At 34.6% G+C, this 12,485-nt stretch overlaps 1 protein-coding gene across 2 annotated transcripts in view; it reads right to left on the bottom strand.

Moving 5' to 3' along the window:
* Positions 1 to 11,244, bottom strand: part of LOC149534186 (uncharacterized) — a 97,634-nt gene extending 86,390 nt beyond the window's left edge. Inside the window, exon 1 of one of the 2 annotated variants that reach the window (XM_089804925.1) lies at positions 11,071 to 11,244. The gene's annotated coding sequence lies outside the window, so the exon portion shown is untranslated. Of the gene's footprint in view, positions 1 to 10,970 lie in introns of both variants that reach the window. The other variant, XM_089804926.1, reaches the window with a different exon arrangement.
* Between the last annotated feature and the right edge of the window lie 1,241 nt (positions 11,245 to 12,485).

Genomic DNA, 12,485 nt, shown 5'->3' with positions numbered 1-12,485 from the left:
GCCCTTTTGGTACCACAACTTTGTGAACTCACCCATGTGCCACAACTTACTGCAATAGAAATTGTTTGAAAGTTCTTCAAAAGAAATTTAACAAAATCATTTTTCTATAAAAAATTATGATTGTTGCATTCATGAGACAAGATTTGTTGAAGATCCAACTCATGTGCCTTGTCTTCGCTTCCTTAATTGCATGTATATTTAACAACGATGTTGCTGCAGCTGTAATAAAAATGCTATTTTGTGATGATCATATATTGAATTACTTCATCAAACTGCTAATATTCTTTGTTCATGGTTCCACATTTTGCATGTAAGCTGAGGACATCTTTTCTAAGTATAAATGTTCTTATTAGCAATTGTAAAATCTCTCGTCATGTGCCTCTGAAAATTTGATGCTAATTTTCAATCTGTAATCATCACACCACTACTTTCAAGTTCCAAGGGCTTATCAACAATCATATTCTATGCTTATCCTATGGATTTTTGTGAGGAGAGCATTTATTCGAGGCTTTTTGTTCAGTTTATTAGGCACTGTCTATAATTCTGAATTCCATTTGTGTCCATTGTCTACATCTGTATTTTCCTTCAGCTGTGCATTGGTCAAGAAGCAGCTTACTGGGAATTATGCACCATATTCATTTAAAACTCCAGCTTTTTTCCAGAATATATTCCCTGCAATAATCTTGGGATACCAATCTGAATGAGATGACATTTTTGTGAAGATTTAATCAAACTGTCCACTACCTGTGTTTGATTAAAAAAATTGATATATCTTCAATGCTTTGGACGTTCTTCATTCCTCTGTCAAGACTGAAACCCCTAACTTTTCCAGCATACTGTAGTTTCTTGTTTTTAACTTGCTTCTCCAAAAGCAGTTATAGTCTGTGATGGTTAATGGATCCATCAAAAATGTGTATTTTTTAGGGAATGCTTAACCTCAACAAGTTGAGCAATTTATATAATTTACATTTTTTGAGTTCTTACATTAACCTCTTTTAATATTAATTAATTAATAAAAATTGGAAGAGTAATGAATCAATGAAAAATGTGTGTTTTGGGTTGATTCATTAACCTTTAGCAGTTTGTGCTTAATGAATAAAACTCATCAACCCATGTTTCATGAGTAGTGATTCAACATGAATCCATCTCTCATGGGGTTGCAAGCTTTGGGTTTAACCATGGAGGAAACTCCATAGTTATGCACGCTCAGGCTGGAGTAGTACTGGGACAGGTGACCTCCCGTGAAGTCCCGGTGCTTCGCCCCTGTGAGCATCACCTAGATCCAATGAGTGCTAAGTGTTCCATTTATTCTCATGGGAGATGGATTCATGTTGAATCACTGCTCATGAAACATGGGTCAATGAGTTTGACTCAAAATCACACAGTTAAATCCTGATAGCAATATCAGAATTTGACTTGTTGTGGAAATAATCTCCTACTTATCAATTGATGAGCTTAAGGGGCTTTCTAATGAATGGTTCATAAGGCACAACACTTGGTGAAGGTTTTGCAAATGGGGTTGCAAGCTTTGGGTTTAACCATGGAGGAAACTCCGTAGTTAAGCGCACTCAGGCTAGAGTAGTACTGGGATGGGTGACCTCTTGGGAAGTCCCGGTGCTTCACCCCAATGAGCATCACCTAGATCCAATGAGTGCTAAGTGTTCCATTTATTCTCATGAGAGATGGATTCATGTTGAATCACTACTCATGAAACATGGGTCTATGAGTTTGTCTCAAAATCACACAGTTAAATCCTAATAGCAATATCACAATTTGGCTTGCTGTGGTAATTATCTCCTACTTATCAGAATGCATTTGTTATTCATGACTTTCAGAATATGTGGACCAACAGTCATAATAACAAGCCTATCATTTGTAAGATCATCACCTTACAAAGATTACCTTCTGAATATATATGTCCATGAAAGATCGTCACCTTTGATTACATATCTAAAGCAACAATCATAAAAGCATAAACACATATGAATTGAAATTAATTCAATGTTCAAAATTACAATTTAATCATACCAAGTTTTTCTCTAAAGTATACTGACTTCACTTTAGCAAGAGGTTTGGTAAAAATATCAACTATTTGTTCATTAGTACTGATGTACACAAGTTTGATGATATCTCGATCTACCATATCTCTGATGTATTCATAGGGAATTTCAATATGCTTGGACCGATTTTGAAACACTGGATTAGCTGAAACTTTAATACAACTCTAGTTATCACAATGAATGACAGCAGGCTTCAAAGTTTCTCTAAACAGATCAAATAAAAGCTTTCGTAGCCATATAGCTTCTCTGGCTCCTAAGAAAGAGGCTATGTATTATGCTTCAGTAGAGCTTAATACAACTGAGGATTGTTTCTTGCTAAACCAGGAAATCATCTCAGATCCAAAATTGAAGCAACATCCTGAAGTACTCTTACGCTTAGTAGAACTGCCTACCCAATCTGAATCTGAAAAACCATGAAGATTTATCTCAACTTGATCATATTTGACTCCCATGCCAATAGTTCCTCTTAGATATCTTAGGATATGTTTAGCTACCATCAGGTGAATCTTCTTCAAAGTAACCATGAACTGACTCAAGGTGTTAGTAGCATAACATATGTCAGGACAAGTATTCACTAAATACATCAATGAACCAATGATCTTTTGTAGAGAGTAGGATCAATAGGTTCAGATTTATCATGTCATCCTTCAATTTATGTAGATTAAGTTCCGTAGGAGTAGAAGTTGGTCTACAGTCCATCATTCCAAACTTTGTTAATCAATAGTATATTTTCCTTGGTTTAGAAAGATGTAGTTTCCCTTTTGCCAAGCTTCTAGTCCTAAGAAGTAGTGAAGAAGACCTAAGTCTTTCATCTCAAATTCAGTTGTCAATTCTTGTTTGCATTTGCTTATTAGATGTTCTTCACTTGTAATTAATAAGTCATCAACATATAACACAAGAATAATCATGTCATTTCCATCTATTTTGAAATATAGATCAGGGTTAGCTTCATTCTTGGAATACCCTAGCTTTGTAAGATAACTGTCTATTCTTTCATACCATGCTCTGGAAGCTTGTTTGAGCCTATATAGTACTTTCTTTAACTTACATACATGAGTATTCTTGTTCTGAGTAATAAACCCTTCTAGTTGCTCAATATACACTTCTCCAATTTCACCATTTAGAAAAGTTGTCTTAACATTCATTTGATGGACTTTCCATCCTTTAGATGCTGCAATGGCCAAGATGGGTTTGATTGATGCATACCTAGCAACTGGAGCAAAAGTTTCCTCATAATTGATACCTTCCTTCTATGAAAAACCTCGTGCTACGAATCTTGCCTTGTATTTCTCAATGCTGCCATTAGGGGCATGCTTGATTTTGTACAGCCATTTGGAAGAAACTACTTATTTGTTTTTAGGTCTAGGTACAACATCCAATACATCATTTTTTAATATTGAATTGTATTCTTCAAATATAGCTTCTTTCCAAGGTTGACTTGATAAGGCTTCTTTAGTGTTAGCAGGTTTTGATTTGATAAGTTTTGTTACTAAAGCAACATAACAAGATTAAGTTCTTGTTTTGTTGCTTTCTTTTAATACTTCATCAGGTTCTCCTAGAATAATCATCAATAAAGATTACATAATAGAGGCACCCATTTAGAGAGGGTACAGACATAGGACCACATAGGTCAGAATGAATGAGTTCCAATATCGCTTTTGATTTATGAACACTTTTGGGAAAGGTTTTCTTAACATTTTTACCTAGGGCACAGCCTTTGCAGACATCTAAGTGATCTGATTTTAGATTAGGTAGCCCTTTGAAAATTTTCCCTATAGATGACAATTCTTGGAAATGTAGGTGACCTAATCTTCTGTGCCAATTTTTTGTAGACTCTGGGATTTCATGACTTAGTGCAAAATTTTGTTGACTACAAAGTTTATATAAACTCTCATCTCTAACACCAATAAGTGATGGCTTTCTTGATGTTAGCATGTTTAGGCCTAGAGAGAACTCTGTCTTCTTGAAAAGCGATTTTGTATCCTTGATCAGAAAGGCCAGATATAGAGACTAGATTTCTTTTAATTCCAAGTACATATAAAACATTGTTAAGTTGAAGAGTAATGTTGGAATTTAGATGAATGGAACAAGACCCAATACCTTTAATTGGATGAGTGGAGTTATCCCCGATGGTTACCTCTTTTGAGTTGCATTCTGAAAAGTTTTTGAATTTGTCTCTAAAACTTGTTATATGTTGAGATGCTCCACTGTCTATGATCCAAGTGTTTTTGTTTGAGTTTAACTAACTAGAGAGTGCTAAATAAAATGCATGATTTTCTTCTACTTCCTCCTTTTCTTCTTTTATTTCTGCTAGAGCAGCTTGAATTCTTTTTCGTTCAGGACAGACATTATGAGAGTGACCAATTTTGTCACATTTAAAACATCTCACTTTTGACCAATCTCTTTTCTTATAAGGTTTGTTGGATTCTCTCCTATTTTGATTGAATTTTCCTTTCCTGTTGGAGCTTACTTGAAGTGCATGAATGTCTCCCTCTTGATTTAAGCTTATCCCCCTTCACACTAATCTTGATTCCTCTTGAGTGCATTCATTCTTAAATAATTCAAATTTTGGAAGCTCGGGTCGAGAGCTTAGTCCTCAAATAAAAGTTTCCCAGGATAGAGGAAGTCTCCTTAGGGCAATCATCATAAGTTCTTTATCATCAACTTGCCTTTCAATTGTAGCAAGTTGATCTTTTAGTTCAAAGGTTCTTAGAAAATAGGAAGTGATAGTTTCCCCACTGTTCATTTTTATGTATAATAAATCCTACTTTAAGGTCAGCAACTTGCTATTATTATTGATTTCAAAAGTGCTCTTGATAGTGGAGAACATTTCAAATGTTGTAGAAAGGCTAGAAATAGACGAAAGAATATGATCCTTAACGGAGTCTATAATTATTTTCATGGCTTTATTGTTGTAACTTTTCCATGTTTTGTCTGGATCATTTTCCAAAATAGTTTTATTTGATTCTACATACTCTTCTAATTCCATTTCTCTTAGGATTATCATGACACAAATTTTCCATGATGAAAAATTTGATGCCCCCTCCAATCTATCCTCTAACCTCACGTGGTTAACCATTTTGATTTTTGAAACAAAAATTAAAAATTAAAAAATGGTAAAACCTATATATATATAGATAATTTCTGAATAAAATTTCTTATCAGAATGGCTCTGATACCATGTTATTTTTATAGGATCTCTGATAGAAAGAATATCATATTATATCAGACTTCCCTTACTTCTTATTGTTTGTGTGTAGCAAGAGTGTACCTTCAAAATGCTTCAATGTGCTTTGTCTGGAATACTGAATGCTGAAAAGAATGTATTTGATAATCTGCAATATTACTCTGTCGGTACTAGGACTGCAAGTATGTTATGTATTGATATTGCCTTGTCCACCAACGAGAGCAAATACTTATATAAGATGAAGGGTCATGTCCCCATAGGGGCATGACTTTACGTGGCCAAAGGCCACATAGGATCATCACCCTAAGTGGTCACAACCGTTAGTTAGTATAATCAACCGGCGGTTAATCACGCCCAATAAAACATGTTTGATAATACTTAATATGTATATCGATGGCAACATAGATGAAGCCTAATCCCTGATCGGAGATAACAATGTTATAATATCAATAATGACAGTAACCCGATGTGAATCGACAACAGCAATAAGAGAGGCCCGATCTAAATCATGTCTTGTGTAACTTATATACATACATATCTATACATATATGCATATGTATATTATCATGTGTGTGTGTGCGTGTGTATATATATGTCAGAGCATAATAGATTCAGATACTCAATATTACTTTGATGCTAAACTTTCAACATAGCAAACCAATGTACAGGAAATAATGTGAGAGACAGTTGATCGTATATTTATTGTATCTTATTGGCAAGATAGAATTAACGTAGACGAGCTTGGATCATGGTAGAAGACTTGTTTGTCCATCTATGTTCGTGATAGCAAGGTAGTTAAATTATTCTGGAAAGGTCGTCGTTGTGTAATGTGCAGTATATTTTACTGGCAACCAACAGTGTTGAGGAAAAGTTTTATTTATCATTGTAAAATGTAATATTTGTATTGTAACGTGTGGGAACTGCAATGTAATATTTATAGTGATGCTTATGAAGTGGTGTATGCCTTAGCATGGACCTAGGTAATAAATTGTACATTGTGGAAGCTTTAACAAGCCAACCTAATTAATTATTTGTAAGGGTGTAAAGGAAAGATGTTTTACCTAGGTTGGGATGTAGTAGTATGATCATCATGTGTATTGTAGATGTGAAACTTTATGCTATATGATCAGAGAAGAGCAGTAATTGAGTTGGTTGAGTTTGACAAGTAAGTTGCAAAATAGTCAGTTCATTGATTTGGATATGTTATCCTGAAAATTTGTTCTTCACACTTGTTGAAGCACTTAGGCAGTGGGTCTCTTTGTTTATTTATCAACCTTACAAGGTTGGAACCTTCTAACAAGGGTTCAAGGTCTCCTAACAGGGATTTGTCCTCTAACAGGGATTGTTGTACTAAATGCATTGTAATTAACTCCTACAAGGGTCACATTATGAAGATTTGTTCTTCACACTTGTTGAAGTATTTAGGTAGCGGGTCTATTTGTTTATTTATAGTCGTTAACAAGGTTGGAACCTTCTAATAAGGGTGCAAGGTCTCCTAACAAGGACTATTGTACTAAATGCATTGTAATTGACTCCTCGCGAGGTCACATCCTGAAGATCCGTTCTTCACACTTGGTGAAGCATTTAGGCAGTGGGTCTATTTGTTTATTTATCAACCTTTAACAAGGTTGGAACCTTCTACCAAGGGTTCAAGGTCTCCTAACAAGGAGTTGTCCTCTAACAAGGATTGTTGTACTAAATGCATTGTAATTGACTCCTAACAGGATCACATCCTCTAACAAAGAACTTATATATTAGAACACTATCTTGTGGTTATCACCCTCATTGGGGTTTTCCCTTTGATCAAGGGGTTCCCTAGTCAACAAAATCATTATGTTATGGTGTATGATTTCTCATTAGTATGCATCATTGTTTTAATTGTTGGAGTTCAGCTTTATAAGTTTGGTTTTAAGATTAATTGGTCACAATTAATTCACACCCCCCCCCCCCCCCAGTTGTGTGTGGACTTTACTTCTTAACAATTGGTATCAGAGCATCAGGCCCTCTTTAAGAAGGAATCTTAGCAGCTGGAGGAGATCTATGGCTTACAGGAAAGAAAGTCCTAAGTTAGATGGTGATAACTATGACAGTTGGAAGGATAAGATGCGAACACACTTGATCTACAAGGGAATTGACTTTTGGTTGATTACAAAGACTCGAGTATAGGTTAAATGAGAAAGTGAGCTATCTTCAATCACAAATGATGAAAAGAAGATATTCCAATGTAACATGATTGCAAGGGAAGCATTGATCAACGCACTACCAGAGTTAGAATTTATTGAGGTAAAAGGACTTGACCTAGCACATGATATTTGGATTAAATTAGAAAAGTTATACGAAGGTGATGAACATACAAAGAAAGCAAAGTTGCAAATTGGAAAACTAAGGTAGAGAATATTAGGATGCAAGAAGACGAAATTGTTAGTACATATGGGCAAAGGATTACTAAGATTACTACAAGTATAAAAAGTTCTGAAGGAACTGTAATGGAACATGAAGTTTGTCAAAAGATTCTCAAATCCTTGATACTAGCTTATGAGAATGAGGTAAATGCAATTGAAGAAGTTATTCCTCTTCTTCCAAATTTTAACAAAGAAACACTAATTGGAAAATGGCACGCTTTTGAAACTAGTAGATTAAAAGATGTTTTGCCTAGAGTTGAGACTGCTTTTGGTGCTAGTGCACACAAAGATAAGAGAGTGTTAACAAAAAGTGCAATTTATATTAGGAATAAATTGTTCAGGTTGTTCAGGCGGTTCCTAATATAAACTTATTCCTAATTTATATCAAGTTGTTCAGTGCTAAGATAAATTGTACATTGAGGAAGCCTTAACAAGCCGACCTAATTAGTTATATGTAAGGTTATAAAGGAAAGATGTTTTTCCTTGGTTGGGATGTAGTAGTATGATTATCGTGGGTATTGTGCATGCAAGCTTTTATGTTGGATGATCAGAGCAGAGTTGTGATTGAGTAGGTTAACTGCAGCAAGACCTAATTAATTATTTGTAAGGGTATAAAGGAAAGATGTTTTTTCCTTGGTTGGGATGTAGTAGTATGATCACTGTGGGTATTGTGCATGCAAGCTTTTATGTTGGATGATTAGAGCAGAGCTATGATTGAGTTGGTTGATTGTAGTGAGCTTCAAAGGAACTATTTTGGCAAGTAAGTTGCAAATCAATAAGTTCATTGATTAAAATATGTTTTCCTGAAGATTTGTTCTTCACACTAGTTAAGGCATTTTGATTTAGGCTATGGGTCTATCCGGTTCTTTATTAGCCTTTAACAGTACTGGAACCTTCTAACAAGGGTTAAAAGTCTCCTAACAAGGATTTGTCCTCCTACAAGGACTGTTGTACTAGATGCATTGTGACTGAAAGGTCACATTCTCTAATAAGGAGCTTATATATTAGTACACTATCTTGTGGGTGCCATCCCGAGGGAGGCATTCCCTTTGATCAAGGGTTGCCCTAGTCAACAAAATCATTGTGTTATGGTGTATGGTTTCTTATTGTTGTGCATAATTATTTTATTGTTGGAGTTCAAAATTATAAGTTTGGGTTTAAGTTAAATTGGTCACAATTGATTCACCCCCCCCCCCAACACACAAGTTGTGAGTGGACTTTACTTCTTAACAATAGCGTCCTCAAATAAAAGTTTACATGTTTTACTTTTTACACATAAACAACAATTCCAACAATAGCTCACTAAAGTGAACTTCATTAGCCATTAACAATTTTGAGAAATAGATAACAAAAATGTCAATTAGTGAATAAGGAGATTAAAATAGGCATTGTGACTAGCCGACTATCTCATAGCCAAGCATAAATTAGTCTTGGTAGGAAACTTGAAAGGGCACCAGTAAACTGCCCTGCCGAACTAAGCCAGGAGCAAGCAATATTCACATCATGGCAACTTGCCCCTCATCCCACAAGTGGCAAGAATGGGTAACTATGCCAAGTTCCATCCATCAAGGTTATTGATTCACCCCTCCACCCACAAGAGGTAGGAATGTCCAATTATGACCAATATCATCCCTTGGGGTGGCATAATTAGTTTGAAGGAGACGGTAAACCGCATTTCCCTAACCTCTTCCTCCAACTTTACATTTAATTGATTATGGGATAATTACATTTTTTTAAACACATGTGCAAAGATATAGCATAAGTAAAAATCGCATTGTAAACAATATTTATATAAACAAATCGTATTATAATAAAGTACTTAGAAAGCAATATTTATAATGATCATAGGCAACTTTATTGCATAAATGGTTGATTTGATAGAATGATGCTTAATTGCTGAATTGCATATTTTCTTTATCCCAAGATGAGGTGATGATTGATGTAGATTTGAAGATTGTTTGCTTAATCTTGTTGATTGATTAATTGCTTGATTTCTTGAGTGATTAATGATTGATGGAAGAAGGTTGATTATTGATAAATCCTCCTTCAAAGATTTGAATGAAATCTCCTTTATACTTTATCAGTGAAAGGGACCCACATCGCATAAGAATTGAGTCACTAATTTTTGTTGTTTCCTTTAAGAATAAAATATTATTCCATACATTGATCTCCCTAGAATGTCCTCCTCAAATGAAACCTTCTCCCCTTTATATCTTCCAATGTGGGGGAGAGACACGCCTCTTCATCGTGTATGTCTTTTGCACAGGTCACAACCCCTAACCATCTCTAGCCTTGATGAGAGTCACAACCTTTTGTAATTAACACCTTTGGAGAGAACCACAACCCTTCACAATTACCACCTTTGAGAGAATCACAACCCTTCATCATAACCTTTCACAATTACAACCCTTTTGAAAGTGTTACAAACCTTCGGAATTTTGCCTTTGAAGGAGTCACTTCCTTATTTCCTTCTTGTTCCTTTGTCTCTTCTATTGATTCTTTCTTTAATCACACCTTCCTTTTTCTCTTCCTTCTTATTGTTATTTATTAAATCCTATTTCACAAATGGGGACATTTCATGCTCCACCTGCCAGCATGAACAGAAATAATGAAAGATTCATAGCAATTCATTGTCCTTGGTCATATTCTAATACTACTAGGGTTTGAAGTGCACTTGCCACTATCAAAGTTAGATTTACTCTCGTGGAAGGTTTCCAAGGTTAAATTCCTAATTTCTTTATGTTGAATTCTTTTAGTTTCCAACATATTATTCTCCTGATCCACAACACCATTCATCTCTCTCAATAGCTATCTTCTATAAGACAAGTAGAACGGTAATTAATAAATTCCTGATTCGTTATTCTGCTTCAATTTAAGAATTTAGGGAACAACCTTACCATTCTTAGACAGCTCACATATCCTATTCCCCTTCAGATTCAATTACAGATTTCAACTACCTAGCCCATATTGGTGAATACCATCTAATTAAATCTTACCCTAAGAACGCAATTATTTGATGATTTCACAATAATATGCTACAAACCAAATTTAACTAAAAAGGTGTTTTCCTCGATAGCAATACACCAAGTTTAACTGAAACCGTATGCAAAGAAACACCCTGGCAATATCACTAGTACAAACCCTCAAGTGGTGAAAAAATTACCATGGTTTTACAGCATTCGTGGGACTTCGTCAAACCAGTATGTAAGGCAAAACTAGGGCACAAAATAAATGCCCTAGTAGCTCCATTAAATTTATTCGTAAAAACTGTCATACAACACCTAATTGTAACTTAAATTAACAGGCCATCGGTACTTATACATGAAAAAGGAGATGAAGCGAAAGAAAAATCCTTAAATCTTGAGGAAAACTGTACGAAAAACTCTTCAACTTGCAGCAATGGAAGGTAGAAAGGTCGAACCTGCAACAAAATCGAAGATTCAGAGACAACAGAGTAATGGCCACCCGTAACACCCTCTCCGCGCGTTTTAAACTTCGATTTTTTTTAATTATTTTTTAATATGGAAGTCAAATTTTGTAGGCTACTTTTGTCCCGTGTCCGAATAGCTCGACCTTCTTTGAATGCAAATGCATGGCTTTTAAAAATATTGAAAAATTTTCTCTTAACTTCCAAATTTTTTTTTAAAACACCCTTTTCCTTAATTCCCGGAGGGATTTTCTTAACTTTCTCCGGGTTACAATGAAAGGAGAGAAAAATGATCTCAACATGGCATATGTATTTAAAAACGGAAATCTAAGAGACTTGAAATCTCTTTGTCTTTAAGTGTAGATTAATTAAATGATAGTAATTGATAACTTTGATTTATTGAATAGATAAGATGGTTTTGGAAAGATGAAGATTGAGGAGGTTTAAGTTTTTGTTATAAGTATGATTTGATAATTTTTTGGATTGTAAGTTGATATTTTAAGATGTAGGATAGTAATATTATATTTGGTTTTGTGGTGTCTGTTAATTCTATATGAAGTAAATTTGATATCATACTGATTTGAATCTGTTGATCGAACAGATCCAATATATGCATGAAATCCCTAAATGAACAGGCCTATATATATTTGATTATTGCCTTCATTGTGATCGGCATCTCCTTGGGACATTTTGGTTAAAGTCAAATTGCTAAATTTGGTTAGTTTAATTACTAACTAATGATTATCTCTTAGAGACGTTGATTTCATGAAAGCAATTATGTATAGGGTGGACCTAGATAGGGACATGTCCTTTCTAAGGACATGCGCCTTGGTTGTTATATATATATATTGAGGGTATATTAATTGTGTTATAACTATAACTAATGTAAGTTAATATATTAAAGAGACATGTCTCTTCAAGAGGCATGCCTCTTTATATCACATATATATTCATTCGTATAGTAACTTGGAAAACATATAAAATATCCAAAAGTGTTATTACAAGTTACAGAATAGATTAATGGATCCTATTTCACTAGCACATTACAACAAGTCTACTCCTTAGCATTTACTGCCTTATACGATTTATAGCAGAAATAAATATTTATAACAGAACTAAACATCATGGCAAGAACACATGATACAAAATAATATAATTACATAGTAATTTGTAATTACATTAGTAAATATATATTTTTAAATATATTGGGGAGCATTTTATTGTTTTTTTTGGCACATGATATATATATATATATATATATATATATATATATATAATTTTGGGCGAGCGGGGGCCACCACCCCCCACCCCCTTTCTCCTTCGCTTATTCTTTTTCTGGCGACATCTTTAGTGCTGATGCACGGTCTGGTATATTTAAAGACCATCTTCAACAAGAGTAAAGGCATTAT

Source organism: Cupressus sempervirens, chromosome 10, assembly GCF_028749045.1.
Source record: "Cupressus sempervirens isolate cs-2001-9-10 chromosome 10, ASM2874904v1, whole genome shotgun sequence".
Classification (NCBI taxonomy): Eukaryota; Viridiplantae; Streptophyta; class Pinopsida; order Cupressales; family Cupressaceae; genus Cupressus; species Cupressus sempervirens.
Note: the sequence above shows the minus strand (reverse complement) of the source record. Positions and strands in the feature narration are given on the sequence as shown.